Below are 15,339 nucleotides of genomic sequence, written 5' to 3' on the forward strand. Positions count from 1 at the left end.
CATCGTCAACCCTACCGGAGTAGCTTCACCTATACCATTCTCAACCCTACCGGGGCCGCTTCACCGACACCATCGTCAACCCTACCGGAGTAGCTTCGCCTATACCATTCTCAACCCCACTGGGGCCGCTTTGCCAACTCACAAGTCCATGGCCTCAGATCCGCTTCATTGCACCCTCATCCAACCTATCGAAGCAGCTTTTGACGCCCCGTACACGGCCGCAGATCCGCAGCATCGACACCATCCTTAACCCAACCACCACAGCAACTTCACCGACGCCCTTGTCCATGGCCACAGACCCGCTTCACACACACCGTAGTCCACCCTACCGGAGCCGCTCCACAAACACCCTACTCGACGGTCCTAGATCTCCTTACTAGACCCCGACAGCCAGCGCAGCGTCATCATCCTCGACGTTTCTAACCTGATTCCCACCGTCTGGCAAGATGCCAAGCACCCGCCATGGCCTAGGTACTTGTCACCTTTAAACCCGTCCAACATCACCTGTCCGATGTACTTAAAATATACTAACAGGTCACTGTTATCTGTTATGCAGCTGGCAAAAACTATAAGGACGATGTTTCTTCTGGATCTAACAGCTTGGCCAACCAAGATCTTGGACTGAGGCATTGCTATGATCTTGTAAGTGCGTCTCTCTCTTGTATTGTTGTGTGCCTGCCAGCGTGATTTGCTAGGATTTTCGACCAGTAATCCCTTTGTGGAGACAATGATTTCTACTACTAGCTGCTAAATTAGATATGTAGATGTCATACATGATACTACCTCGTACCTCCGTTCCTAAATATAAGTCTTTCTAGAGATTCCACTATAGGCTACATATGGAGCAAAATGAGTGAATCTACACTCAAAAATGCATCTATATACATCTATATGTGGTCCATACTGGAATCTCCACAAAGACATATATTTAGGAACAGAGGTAGTACATTACACAAAATCGTAGGTGGCATGTAGGAATTCCAGTGCACTACATTAGGCTCCCTTACAGTGCCTGCTAGTCCAGCACACAGAGTCATGGCTAGTTTATGCTACGCGCACAATAATTAATTGGTGGTTTAAATATGCGCAAGGGATATGCAATGTATTATCATGTGGAGATGTCTGAAATTAGCCGTGTCAACTTGCAGATAGGGTTACACAATGAAAAAGTACAAGATGTATGTGGCAATTTCATGGAACATCGCAAAAATGGAGAGGCAGCGGTGAGCCAATACCGTGTGCTATGGTAGGTCACTCCTCCATTGTAATCATCGTGACATGTTATTTGTATGTCAGTTCTATTGGCCAAGTTTCTTAGGGACAGTTATTACGAGTTATCCTAAGAAAATAAGCACCTATGAATATAAGCTCCAGGTAATAAGCCAACCAGTTCTTTTCATTGCCTTCCTTTTCAGCTTATCTTTGGTATGATTAGTGAAAAGTCTAGATTACATTATATTTTGTCATTTTGCTGCCCATATGAAAATTAATTTGACTTGCAAACATCACAAATTGAACCTGGTGCAGTAATTAATATGATAGCAAAACAGAGCATCACTTTTTGTTCAAAATGCAAATACAAAGATACCATCTACCTGGCACAATCTACTTTGGTCAATGTCTTCCATAGAGATCCCATTGCCTAATTTAAACGAAGAACGCATGACCCACATTTAAATGAAGAACAACTATTTATTGAAATTTGATGGTCCAAGTGGTTGGTTATTATCATATAGCAACACCACCTGAAAGCATCATATAGCAGCAGCAGCTCATAGCAACTCATCATACAGCAGCAGTAGCAGTGTGCAATTCATCATATACCAGCAGCAGCTCATATCAATTCATCATATAGCAGCAGCAGGAGGAGGAGCAGATCATAGCAATTCATCATATAGCAGCAGCAGGAGCAGCTCATAGCAATTCATCATATAGCAGCAGCAGGAGCAGCTTATAGCAACTCATCATATAGCAGCAGCAACTCATAGCAATTCATCATATAGCAGCAGCAGGAGCAGCTCATAGCAATGCATCATATAGCAACAGCAGCAGAAGCAACTCATAGCAATTCATCGTATAGTGGATCAGAATAAAAATTTGGCAAGAAAACAGAGGAGATCCTCACCTTGTTGGATGAGCTCATCCTTCAATAGCACCTCAAGGCCACGGCCTGGGAGGAGGGGAAGGGGAATAAGGTGCCTTCTGTCATAGTGTGGCATCAGCCGTAGTTGTGCGGCGCCCGCTGGAGTAGTGTGTTGGACGGACCACAATGGAGCAGCCGTTGAAGACCATGAGAATGAGGGGCAGCACCAGAGGGAGGAGCAGCCGGGGAGATTTGGCCCTACCCGCCGGCCATGTAGCCTAGCTGGACAGAGCATCGTCGAGGACCAGCCAGATGGGACCAGTGGCGGCGGCTCGCTGGAGGAACCCTAGCGCTGCAGGTAGGGGATCGAGGTAGAGGGAAAGGGGAGAGGAGATGCAAGCGGGCAGGGCAGTTGCATTTTAAGTGTAATATAGGCAAACAACAGAGTCATTTCACTATTCCCCTTCCCTTCAATTTTTAGTGAGCTTCTACCCGAAACACCCCCCTCCAAAGCAAAATAAGTTAAGCCCAAGCCCATTACTCAAAAATGACTTATTTACATCTTTTATGGCTTATTTTGATAATAAGCTCTGAAAAGGCAGAATAGAACTGGCCCTTAACCTGCAATTCAAATGTGCGTGCAACGATGAATCACTCCTGCCTACTATAGTGTACATTTAGACATCATCATACATGGCATAACCTAATACATGTGCATTCCATTGTAGAATCTGGAATATGCAATGTTTATGTTAGTTCATACGTTGCACATGATGTTTAAATCTGGCCAGTCAAGTGATGGTCTTTAAGCCTCCTTCTTTGCTTCTTTTCTTGATACTCCCTCCTTCCATCTATATAGGGCCTAATGTGTTTTTCAAGACCGCCTTTGACTATTGATAAGACTAATAATACATGAGATGTATAATGTGAAAATTATATCATTGGAAGCTCCTTTCACATACGAATTTGACGGTATGCTTTGTGTAACTTGCATGTCATATATTATTGCTATAACACTTGGTCAAAGTTAACCTCGAAAAACGATTAGGCCCTATATAGATGGAAGGAGGGAGTATGTAAGATTTGCTCACACATATGTTCAATTGCTTTTTTGCATTAGCCAACCATACCGGGACTGTTTGCTTTGATTACTTGTTGTTCTTGACCTAACATTCTAACAGAGCTTGTCAATGATTTAAACACTAAGGGTTGCTGTAGTGGGGGCTTGTCTAACTCATAGGTGATAGAAAGGTTTGGCTGTACACTAAAGTAGCCTCTCCAAAAGTACCTGGAGATCCGTTCAAAGGTATGCCTAGTTTTTACATAGTGCACACATAGTAAATTCTCATTTCATTGTGTGCAAGAGATGTGGCATGTTTCATTATGTAGTGTTGTTTTGTTATATCTCATCCTTTTGTGTTGTTCACAGATTGGAAAGTATGCATATTTATCTTCCAAGGAGATGAGTAACTAGTTTGTGTCACCTTGCAGAGGGGGTGTAATGAAGATAAGATTGAGGATTTTCATGTACAAGATGTTAGGAAGGAGCCTTCCAAGAGAAGTAGGAGCAGCGCTGAGCCTGTTCAACCAGTTAAGGAAAGTCACTGTATGCAACTCAATAGTTCAATTCCTTGTTTGTTTCAGGCATAGTTAATTTTCTCATTTCAATTGCTTTATTTGTCCTTAGTTAATGAGATGCCCAAACAATGATGCTTGATGTTGGGTACTTGTATTACTATTAGTTGACATAATTAAAGGCCTTACCATTTAATTACTCTGGCAATGTGTGCCTGAAGCTTTGAAGTCTATTAACCAACTATTACCGCATGAGGCTCACAATCTAGTTTATACTAGGCTAATGATTGCATAGCTTTGCTTGCTCTAGTAGGTTTGTATGAATCCCTCTACTATTCATTATGCTCCCTAAGACATTAATTGAGCTACAGAATGGCCAACTTCTTGCTTACTTATACACAATGTGTTGTCTAAATTTGTAGCTTGTCTTGTTTTGGATTTGGCCCCAACATCATGCTCCTCTAGTGAGCTAAGAGAGATTTATGTATGTAGGCTGCAGAGACTACCATTTTTATAATTTTTAAAATATCACCTACTTATGCTTCATGACGTGTAACTTTATTGTTAGTCCTATTTTGCCATGTGCAAAATAGTCTGTCTTGCTCGCTTCACTATTATAACTATATTTTTGCCCTAGTCATGTGTACTTACAGAAACATTTCAGGATGAAGTGACATCAACACAAAGATCTGCGAGCAGTGCGGCATGGCCGTTACCGAATGATTATTGATTGGAATTGGAATGTGCTGATGTTCTCGAGCATCAACTAGAGGTGGCAAGACAACGTGTACATGATTCTGAATGTACAATCAACAAGTTGAGACTGGACATGCAGGTATTAGATGCAGGAGTCAAAAAACTGAAACAAGACAGTGAGGTAACCACGAAGGAATTGGAGATTTTGCAGATTGAAATTTGTGCTATCTGAATCCGACCAATCCTATTTTCTGAAGAGATTATAGTTCAAATGGTAAGTTCTATTGATGCGTGTCCATGATGTATGAGCTTTATTTGTCCAGTGTATGTAATTTGTTGTTTGTGTATGTTTTATTATCATTGGTGTCGAACTATACTGTAATTTCTTTATTGTATAGTGTAGGATTAATCTACGTTTCTATGCCTTAGTCTTTTATTATATAGTGTATGTTTTTTAGAGGAGATAGTATAGAGTAGGATAATTCTTGAATATGCTATATCGTTCAAACGGGGGCCAACACACCCAAACATTTCCTGGACGCCATACAAATGAACAAACATGTGTAGTCAAAGCGGGCCTTAATTGGGTTGGTCAAAATAATATTAAGTGGATCCCAAATGATGTGGCCCACCGTAACAACGGCTCTTAGCAGGCCGTTAACAAGCCAAAAGCTCGATAGGGCCGTATAAATGGAAATGTCCCGCGTGCCTCTAGCAGGCCGAAATAGATGTCAATTTTGTCTCGGCCTTTTACTTTACGGGCCAGTAAGATGCCGAAAGTGTTATGGGACAGAGGAGGCCCAATTTGCAAACTAGCCTTTTAAGAGGCCGAAAGTCGCATTGGGCTGAAATGATGCCCTGTGGAACGTGAGCCCATAATGGACCAAAAGTCCAAGGCCCAACTGTTGTGTGGGCCGTTAACAGGCCGAGAGACAAAATGGGCTAGGAGTTGGCCCATTTACCTAATGGATCGAGGACAGGCCTAAAGTCACAGCGGGCTAGAATTGGCCCAACTGCAGAATGGGCCGAGAAAAGGTCGAAAGCCGTTCCGGGCCATTAACGGGCTGGAACTGACGATGGGCTGCTAACAGGCTGAAAGAAGCTCGGGCCGCAATTGAGCCCAAAGAAGTAGCAGGCCGTTAATGGGCTAAAACTGACGATGGGCTGGAAATTGTCAAATCTATAATGGGCCTTTTATGGGTTGATTCTGTGTAACTTGTATGGGCCGTGCTTGTAAATGGGCCTGACTCAAGTAGGCTGCTAATGGGCCGACCTGCTTATTTTGACAGGCCCGACCTTTTAACCTGAATGGGCCACTGTTGGGCTGGTCCACGTGTCGACATATCATAGGCGCATCTCGCCCATTGGATGAATGACACCTGTGCCAACGCAGAGCTGACACGTGGTTCCGTCGGCCAATGAGAATTTTACACGTGGAAAATCGACATTGGTTGTGGCTGTTAGTGGGTTGTCGGATCCAAAATCGGACCTGATAGCTTAACGATGACCCGTTACGGTGGATGCCACATGTCGGTCACCCTTGACGAAAGCACTTCCATGACGCGGCATTTAACGTCATGGAAGTGAACACTTTTGTGATGATAATTTTGGTAATGTCATGGAACACTTCTACGACAGCACAGGTATGGCAATCTTGATTCTGTCATAAAATCATCATGGATGTACATGCATGACAAAAAATGTGACCTACTGTGACAAACACGTATCATCATGAAAGTGTATTTTTTTGTAGTGCCCACTTGCACTAGAGTCAATAATGTAGACTTCATTGTAATGATTCTAACACCCATGGAGTCTTGGTGTTGATCATGTTTTACTCGTGGAAGAGGCTTAGTCAATGGGTCTACCACATTCAGATCCATATGTATTTTGTAAATCTCTATGTCTCCCTCCTGACTTGATCACAGATGGTGTTGAAGCGTCTCTTGATGTGTTTGTTTCTTTTGTGAAATCTAGATTCCTTCTCCAAGGCAATCGCTCCAGTATTGTCACAAAAGATTTTCATTCGACCTGATGCACTAGGTATTACACCTAGATTGGATATGAACTCCTTCATCCAGACTTCTTCATTCACTGCTTCCGAAGCAGCTATGTACTCCGTTTCACACATAGATCCCGCCATGACGCTTTGCTTGGAACTGCACCAACTGACTGAAGGAAATATGCCCTAGAGGCAATAATAAAGTTGTTATTTATATTTCCTTATATCATGACAAGTTTTTATTATTCATGCTAGAATTGTATTAACCGGAAACTTGATACATGTGTGCATACATAGACAAAACACAGTGTCCCAAGTATGCATGTACTAGACTAGCTCATCAATCAAAGATGGTTAAGTTTCCTAACCATAGACATGTGTTGTCATTTGATGAACGGGGTCACATCATTAGGAGAATGATGTGATGGACAAGACCCATCTGTTAGCTTAGCATAATGATCGTTAAGTTTTATTGCTATTACTTTCTTCATGACTTATACATATTCCTTTGACTATGAGATTATGCAACTCCCGAATACCGGAGGAATACCTTGCGTGCTATCAAATGTCACAACATAACTGGGTGATTATAAAGATGCTCTACAAGTATCTCCGAAGGTGTTTGTTGGGTTGGCATACATCGAGATTAGGATTTGTCACTCCGAGTATCGGAGAGGTATCTCTGGGCCCTCTCGGTAATGCACAAAATGATAAGCCTTGCAAGCAATGTGACTAATGAGTTAGTTGCAGGATGATGCATTACAGAACAAGTAAAGAGACTTTCTGGTAACGAGATTGAACTAGGTATGAAGATACCGGCGATCGAATGTCGGGCAAGTAACATACCGATGGCAAAGGGAATGACATATGTTGTCATTACGGTTTGACCGATAAAGTTCTTCGAAGAATACGTGGGAACCAATATGAGCATCCAGGTTACGCTATTGGTTATTGATATAAGAGGTGTCTCGGTCATGTCTACATAGTTCTCGAACCCGTAGGGTCCGCACACTTAACGTTCGATGACGATTTGTATTATGAGTTATGTGTTTTGCTGACCAAAGATTGTTCGGAGTCCTGGATGATACCATGGACATGACGCGGAGTATCGAAATGGTCGAGAGTTAAATATTAATATATTGGACAATAGTATTCGGACACGAAAGTGTTTCGGAATGTATCGGGTACGTATCGGAGTATCGGGGGGTTACCGGAACCACTCGGGGGAAGATATGGGCCATATGAGGGAGGTAGGCTATCCCACAAGGGGTGCCCCCCAAGGGGGGAGTCCAAATTGGACTAGGGGAGGGGGCAGCGCCCCCCTTTCCTTCTCCTTCTCCCTCTCCTTCCCCCTTTCCCCCTCCGACAAAAGGAAGGGGGGCCGAATTGGACTAGGCGCCCAAGTGGGACTCCTCCCACTTGGGGCTCCCCTAGGCCGGCCTCCTCCCCTCTCCCTCCTTTATATACTGGGGTGGGGCGCCTCTAACACACATCAATTGTTCCAAGCCATGTGCGGTGCCCCCCTCCACTGTTTACTCCTCCGGTCATATTGTCGTAGTGCTTAGGCGAAGCCCTGTGCGGATCACTTCACCATCACCATCACCACGCCGTCGTGCTGATGAAACTCTCCCTCGACACTTTGCTGGATCAAGAGTTTGAGGGACGTCATCGATCTGAACGTGTGCAGAACTCGGAGGTGTCGTACGTTTGGTGCATGATCGGTTGAATAGAGAAGACGTTCGACTACATCAACCGCGTTAAGATAACGCTTCCTGTTTCGGTCTACGAGGGTACGTGGACACACTCTTACCCTATCGTTGCGATGCATATACTAGATAGATGTTGCGTGATCGTAGGAAATTAAATTTCTGAAATTGCATGCTATGTTTCCTAACAGTGGCATCCGAGCCAGGTCTATGCATAGATGATATGCACGAGTAGAACACAAAGAGTTGTGGCGATCATAGTCATACTGCTTACCACCAAGGTCTTTTTTGATTCGGCGGTATTGTTGGATGAAGCGGCCCGGACCAACCTTACATGACCATGTTCATGAGACCGGTTCCACCGATAGACATGCAACTTGCTTTGCATAAAGGTGGCCGGCGGGTGTCTGTTTCTCCAACTTTAGTTGAATCAAATTTGACTACGGCCGGTCCTTGTTGAAGGTTAAAACAACAAACTTGATGAGACATCATTGTGGTTTGGATGCGTAGGTAAGAACGGTTCTTACTAGAAGCCCGTAGCAGCCACGTAAAACTTGCAACAACAAAGTAGAGGACGTCTAACTTGTTTTTGCAGGGCATGGTGTGATGTGATATGGTCAAGACATGATGTGATATACGTTATTGTATGAGATGACCATGTTTTGTAAAAGTTATTGGCAACTGGCAGGAGCCTTATGGTTGTTGCTTAATTTTATGAAATGCAATCGCCATGTAATTGCTTTGCTTTATCACTTTGCGTTAGCGATAGTTGTAGAAGCAATAGTTGGTGAGACAACAATGATGCTACGATGGAGATCAAGGTGTCAAGCCGGTGATGATGGAGATCATGACGGTGCTTTGGAGATGGAGATCAAAGGCACAAGATGATGATGGCCATATCATGTCGATGTTTATCTTTTATGCATCTTATTTTGCTTAGTACGACGGTAGCATTATAAGATGATCCCTCACTAAAATTTCGAGGTATAAGTGTTCTCCCTGAGTATCCACTGTTGTGACAGTTCGTCGTGCCGAGACACCACGTGATGATTGGGTGTGATAAGCTCTACGTTCACATACAACGGGTGCAAGAAAGTTTTGCACATGTGGAATACTCGGGTTAAACTTGACGAGCCTAGCATGTACAAACATGGCCTCGGAACACTGGAGACCGAAAGGTCGAACGAGAATCATATAGTAGATATGATCAACATAGAGATGTTCACCATTGAAAACTACTCCATCTCGCGTGATGATCGGACATGGTTTAGTTGATATGGATCATGTGATCATTTAGATGACTCGAGGGATGTCTATCTAAGTGGGACTTCTTATGTAATATGATTAATTTAACTTAATTTATCATGAATTTAGTCATGACAGTTTTTGCATATCTATGTTGTAGATCAATGGCCCGTGCTACCGTTCCCTTGAATTTTATTGCATTCCTAGAGAAAGCTAAGTTGAAAGATGATGGTAGCAACTACACGGACTGGGTCCGTAACCTGAGGATTATCCTCATTGCTGCACAGAAGAATTATGTCCTTGATGCATCGCTAGGTGAAAAGCCTGTTGGGGAACGTAGTATTTTCAAAAAAAATCCTACGCACACGCAAGATCCATCTAGGTGATGCATAGCAACGAGAGGGGAGAGTGGTGTCCATGTACCCTCGTAGACCGTAAGCGGAAGCGTTATGACAACGCGGTTGATGTAGTCGTACGTCTTCATGATTCGAACGATCTTAGCACCGAAGGTACGGCACCTCCGTGATCTGCACATGTTCATCTCGGTGACATCCCACGAACTCTAGATCCAGCTGAGGTCGAGGGAGAGTTTCCTCAGCACGATGGCATGATGACGGTGATGATGAAGTTACCGACGCAGGGCTTCGCCTAAGCTCTACAACGATATGACCAAGGTGGACATTTGTGGAGGGGGGCACCGCACACGGCTAAACAATCAACTTGTGTGTCTATGGGGTGCCTCCTCCCCACGTATATAAAGGAGGGAGGGAGCAAGAGGCCGGCCTAGGAGGAGGCGCGCGCCAAGGGGGCATCCTACTCCAAGTAGGTTTGCCCCCCTGTCCTATTCCTACTAGGAGAAGGAGGAAAGAGGAGGAGGGCAGAAGGAAAGAGGGGGCCGGGCCCCCAAACCCTAAACCAATTCGGTTTGGGCCTAGGGGGGCACACCCCACACCTTGCTTGTTGCCCTCTTTCTCCACTAGGGCTCAATAAGGCCCATAGACTCCCTGGGCGGTTCCGGTAACCTCCCGGTACTCTGAAAAATACCCGATACACTTCGGAACCCTTCCGGTGTCCGAATATAACCTTTCAATATATCAATCTTCATGTCTCGACCATTTTGAGACTCCTCGTCATGTCCATGATCACATCCGGGACTACGAACTACCTTTCGTACATCAAAACACATAAACTCATAATACCGATCGTCATCGAACGTTAAGCGTGCGGACCCTACGGGATCAAGAACTATGTAGACATGACCGAGACTCATCTCCGATCAATAACCAATAGCGGAACCTACATGCTCATATTGGTTCTTACATATTCTACGAAGATCTTTATCGGTCAAACCGCATAACAACATGTGTTGTTCCCTTTGTCATCGGTATGTTACTTGCCCGAGATTTGATCGTCGGTATCTCAATACCTAGTTCAATATCATTACCGGCAAGTCTCTTTACTCATTAGTCACATTGCTTGCAAGGCTTATAGTGATGTGCATTACCGAGAGGGCCCAAAGATACCTCTCCGACAATCGGAGTGACAAATCCAAATCTCGATCTATGGCAACTCAACAAACACCATCGGAGACACCTGTAGAGCATTTTTATAATCACCCAGTTACGTTCTGACGTTTGATAGCACACTAAGTGTTCCTCCGATATTCGGGAGTTGCATAATCTCATAGTCATAGGAACATGTATAAGTTATGGAGAAAGCAATAGCAATAAACTAAACGATCATAGTGGTAAGCTAACGGATGGGTCAAGTAAATAACATCATTCTCTAATGATGTGATCCTGTTCATCAAATGACAACTATTGTCCATGGCTAGGAAACTTAACCATCTTTGATTAACGAGCTAGTCAAGTAGAGGCATACTAGTGACACTCTGTTTGTCTATGTATTCACACATGTACTAAGTTTTCGGTTAATACAGTTCTAGCATGAATAATAAACATTTATCGTGATATAAGGAAATATAAATAACAACTTTATTATTGCCTCTAGGGCATATTTCCTTCAGTCTCCTACTTGCACTAGAGTCAATAATCTAGTTCACATCGTCATGTGATTTCACACCAATAGTTCACATCTTTATGTGATTAGTTCACATCCTCATGTGACTAATACCCAAAGGGTTTACTAGAGTCAATAATCTAGTTCACATCGCTATGTGATTAACACCCAAAGAGTGATCATGTTTTGCTTGTGAGAGAAGTTTAGTCTACGGATCTGCAACATTCAGATCCGTATGTATTTTGCAAATTTCTATGTCTACAATACTCTGCACGGATATAGACAAAGCTAATTGCACCCACTTTCAATATGCATCTAGATCGAGACTTAGAGTCATCTAGATTGGTGTAAAAAGCTTGTATCGACATAACTCTTGACGACAAACTCTTTTATCACCTCCATAACCGAGAAATATCTCCTTAGTCCTCTAAGGATAATTTTGACCACTGTCCAGTGATCCACTCCTGGATCACTATTGTACCCTCTTGCCAAACTGTTGGTGAGGTACACAATAGGTATGGTACACAACATATCATACTTTATAGAACCTATGGCTGAGGCATAGGGAATGACTTTTCATTCTCTTTCTATTTTCTGCCTTGGTCGGGTTTTGAGTCTTTACTCAACTTCACACCTTGCAACACAAGAAAGAACTCCTTCTTTGACTGTTCCAATTTGAATTACTTCAAAATCTTGTGAAGGTATGTATTCATTGAAAAAATATCAAGCATCTTGATCTATCTCTATAGATCTTGATGCTCGATATGTAAGTAGCTTCAGCGAGATCTTTCTTTGAAAAACTCCTTTCAAACACTCCTTTATGCTTTCCAGAAAATTCTACATCATTTCCGATCAACAATATGTCATTCACATATACTTATCAGAAAGGTTGTAGTGCTCCCACTCACTTTCTTGTAAATACAGGCTTCACCGCAAGTCTGTATAAAACCATATTCCAACTCTGAGATGCTTGCACCAGTCCATAGATGGATCGCTAGAGCTTGCACACTTTGTTAGCACCTTTAGGATTGACAAAAACTTTCTTATTGCATCATATACAACTCTTCTTTATGAAATCCATTAAGGAATGCAGTTTTGACCTCCATTTGCCAGATTTCATAAAATGTGGCAATTGCTAACATGATTCGTACAGACTTAAACATCTCTACGAGTGAGAAAATCTCATCGTAGTCAACATCTTGAACTTGTCGAAAACCTTTTACGACAATTCGAGCTTTGTAGATAGTAACACTACTATCAGCGTCCGTCTTCCTCTTGAAAATCCATTTATTCTTAATGGCTCACCGATCATCGGGCAAGTCAATCAAAGTCCATACTTTGTTCTAATACATGGATCCCATCTCAGATTTCATGGCTTCAAGCCATTTCGTGGAATCTAGGCTCATCATCGCTTCCTCATAGTTCGTAGGTTCATCATGGTAAATTAACATGACCTCTAGAACAAGATTACCGTACCACTCTGGTGCAGAACGTATTATGGTTGACCTATGAGGTTCGGTAGTAACTTGATCTGAAGTTTCATGAACATCATCATTAACTTCCTCACCAATTGGTGTAGGAATCACTAGAACTGATTTTTGTGATGAACTACTTTCCAATTCGGGAGAAGGTACAATTACCTCATCAAGTTCTACATTCCTCCCACTCACTACTTTTGAGAGAAAATTCTTCTCTAGAAAGGATTCATTCTCAGCAACGAATATCTTGCCTCCGGATCTGTGATAGAAGGTGTACCCAACAGTTTCCTTTGGGTATCCTATGAAGACGCATTTCTCCAATTTGGGTTCAAGCTTATCAGGTTGAAACTTTTTCACATAAGCATCGTAGCCCCAAATTTTAAGAAACGACAGCCTAGGTTTCTTACTAAACCATAGTTCATATGGTGTCATCTCAATTAATTTAGATGGTGCCCTATTTAATGTGAATGCAGCTATCTCTAATGCATAACCCCAAAACGGTAGTGATAAATTGGTAAGAGACATCATAGATCACACCATATCTAATAAAGTACGATTATGACATTCGGACACACCATTACGTTGTGGTGTTCCAGGTGGCGTGAGTTGCGAAACTATTCCTCATTGTTTCAAATGAAGACCAAACTCGTAACTCAAATATTCTCCTCCACGATCAGATCGCAGAAACTTTATTTTCTTGTTACGATGATTTTCCACTTCACTCTGAAATTCTTTGAACTTTTCAACTGTTTTAGACTTATGTTTCATCAAGTAGATATACCCATATCTTCTCAAATCATCTGTGAAGGTCAGAAAATAACGATACCCGCCGCGAGCCTCAACACTCATCCGATTGCATACATCAGTATGTATTATTTCCAATAAGTTAGTTGCTTGCTCCATTGTTCCGGAGAACGGATGTCGGTGTCAAAACCGGCGAATCTCGGGTAGGGGGTCCCGAACTGTGCGTCTAGGCCGGATGGTAACAGGAGGCAAGGAACACGATGTTTTACCCAGGTTCGGGCCCTCTTGATGGAGGTAAAACCCTACGTCCTGCTTGATTAATATTGATGATATGGGTAGTACAAGAGTAGATCTACCACGAGATCAAGGAGGCTAAACCCTAGAAGCTAGCCTATGGTATGATTGTTGTATGATGAAGTTGTCCTACGGACTAAAACCCTCCGGTTTATATAGACACCGGAGAGGGTTAGGGTTACACAAAGTCAGTTACTATGGTAGGAGATCTTGAATATCCGCATCGCCAAGCTTGCCTTCCACGCCAAGGAAAGTCCCATCCGGACACGGGACGAAGTCTTCAATCTTGTATCTTCATAGTCCTGGAGTCCGCTGAAGGTATAGTCCGGCTACCCGAACACCCCCTAATCCAGGACTCCCTCAACGGAGTTTTAGTCATCTTGCCCACGAGGCATGGTTCACAAGCATCAAATGATTCATAATCAAGTGATTCCAAAATCCCATCACATGGAGTTTCTTCATGTGCTTTACACCAATATGACCTAAATGGCAGTGCCACATATAAGTTGCACTATCATTATTAACTTTGCATCTTTTGGCTTCAATATTATGAATATGTGTATCACTACGATCGAGATTCAATAAACCATTCACCTTGGGTGTATGACCTCAAAAGATTTTATTCATGTAAATAGAATAACAATTATTCTTTGACTTAAATGAATAGCCGTATTGCAATAAACATGATCCAATCATATTATGCTCAACGCAAACACCAAATAACATTTATTTTAGGTTCAACACTAATCCCGAAGGTAAATGGAGTGTGCGATGGTGATCTTATCAACCTTGGAACCACTTCCAACTCACATCATCACCTCGCCCTTAACTAGTCTCTGTTTATTTTGCAACTCCTGTTTCGAGTTACTACTCTTAGCAACTGAACCAGTATCAAATACTTAGGGGTTGCTATAAACACTAGTAAATTACACATCAATAACATGTATATCAAATATACTTTTGTTCACTTTGCCTTCATTCTTATCCGCCAAGTATCTACGACAGTTCCCCTTCTAGTGACCATTTCCTTTGCAGTAGAAGCACTTAGTTCTAGGCTTGGGTCTAGCTTTGGGCTTATTCATGGGAGCAGCAACTTGCTTGCTATTCTTCTTTGAAGTTCCTCTTTCTTTCCCTTTGCTCCTTTTCTTGAAACTAGTGGTCTTTTTAACCATCAACACTTGCTGCTATTTCTTGATTTCTACCTTCGCCGATTTCAGCATCGCGAAGAGCTTGGGAATTACTTTCGTCATCCCTTGCATATTATAGTTCATCACTAAGTTCTAGTAACTTGGTGATAGTGACTAGAGAACATTGTCAATTACTATCTTATCTAGAATATTAACTCCCACTTTATTCAAGCAATTGTAGAACCCAGACAATCTGAGCACATGCTCACTACTTGAGCTATTCTCCTCCATCTTGTAGGCAGAGTACTGTCAGAGGTCTCCTACCTCTCGACACAGGCATGAGTATGAAATATCAATTTCAACTCTAAGA

This window comes from Triticum urartu, chromosome 5A (genome assembly GCF_056163025.1).
Source record: "Triticum urartu cultivar PI428250 chromosome 5A, HENAU_Tu73, whole genome shotgun sequence".
Classification (NCBI taxonomy): domain Eukaryota; kingdom Viridiplantae; phylum Streptophyta; class Magnoliopsida; order Poales; family Poaceae; genus Triticum; species Triticum urartu.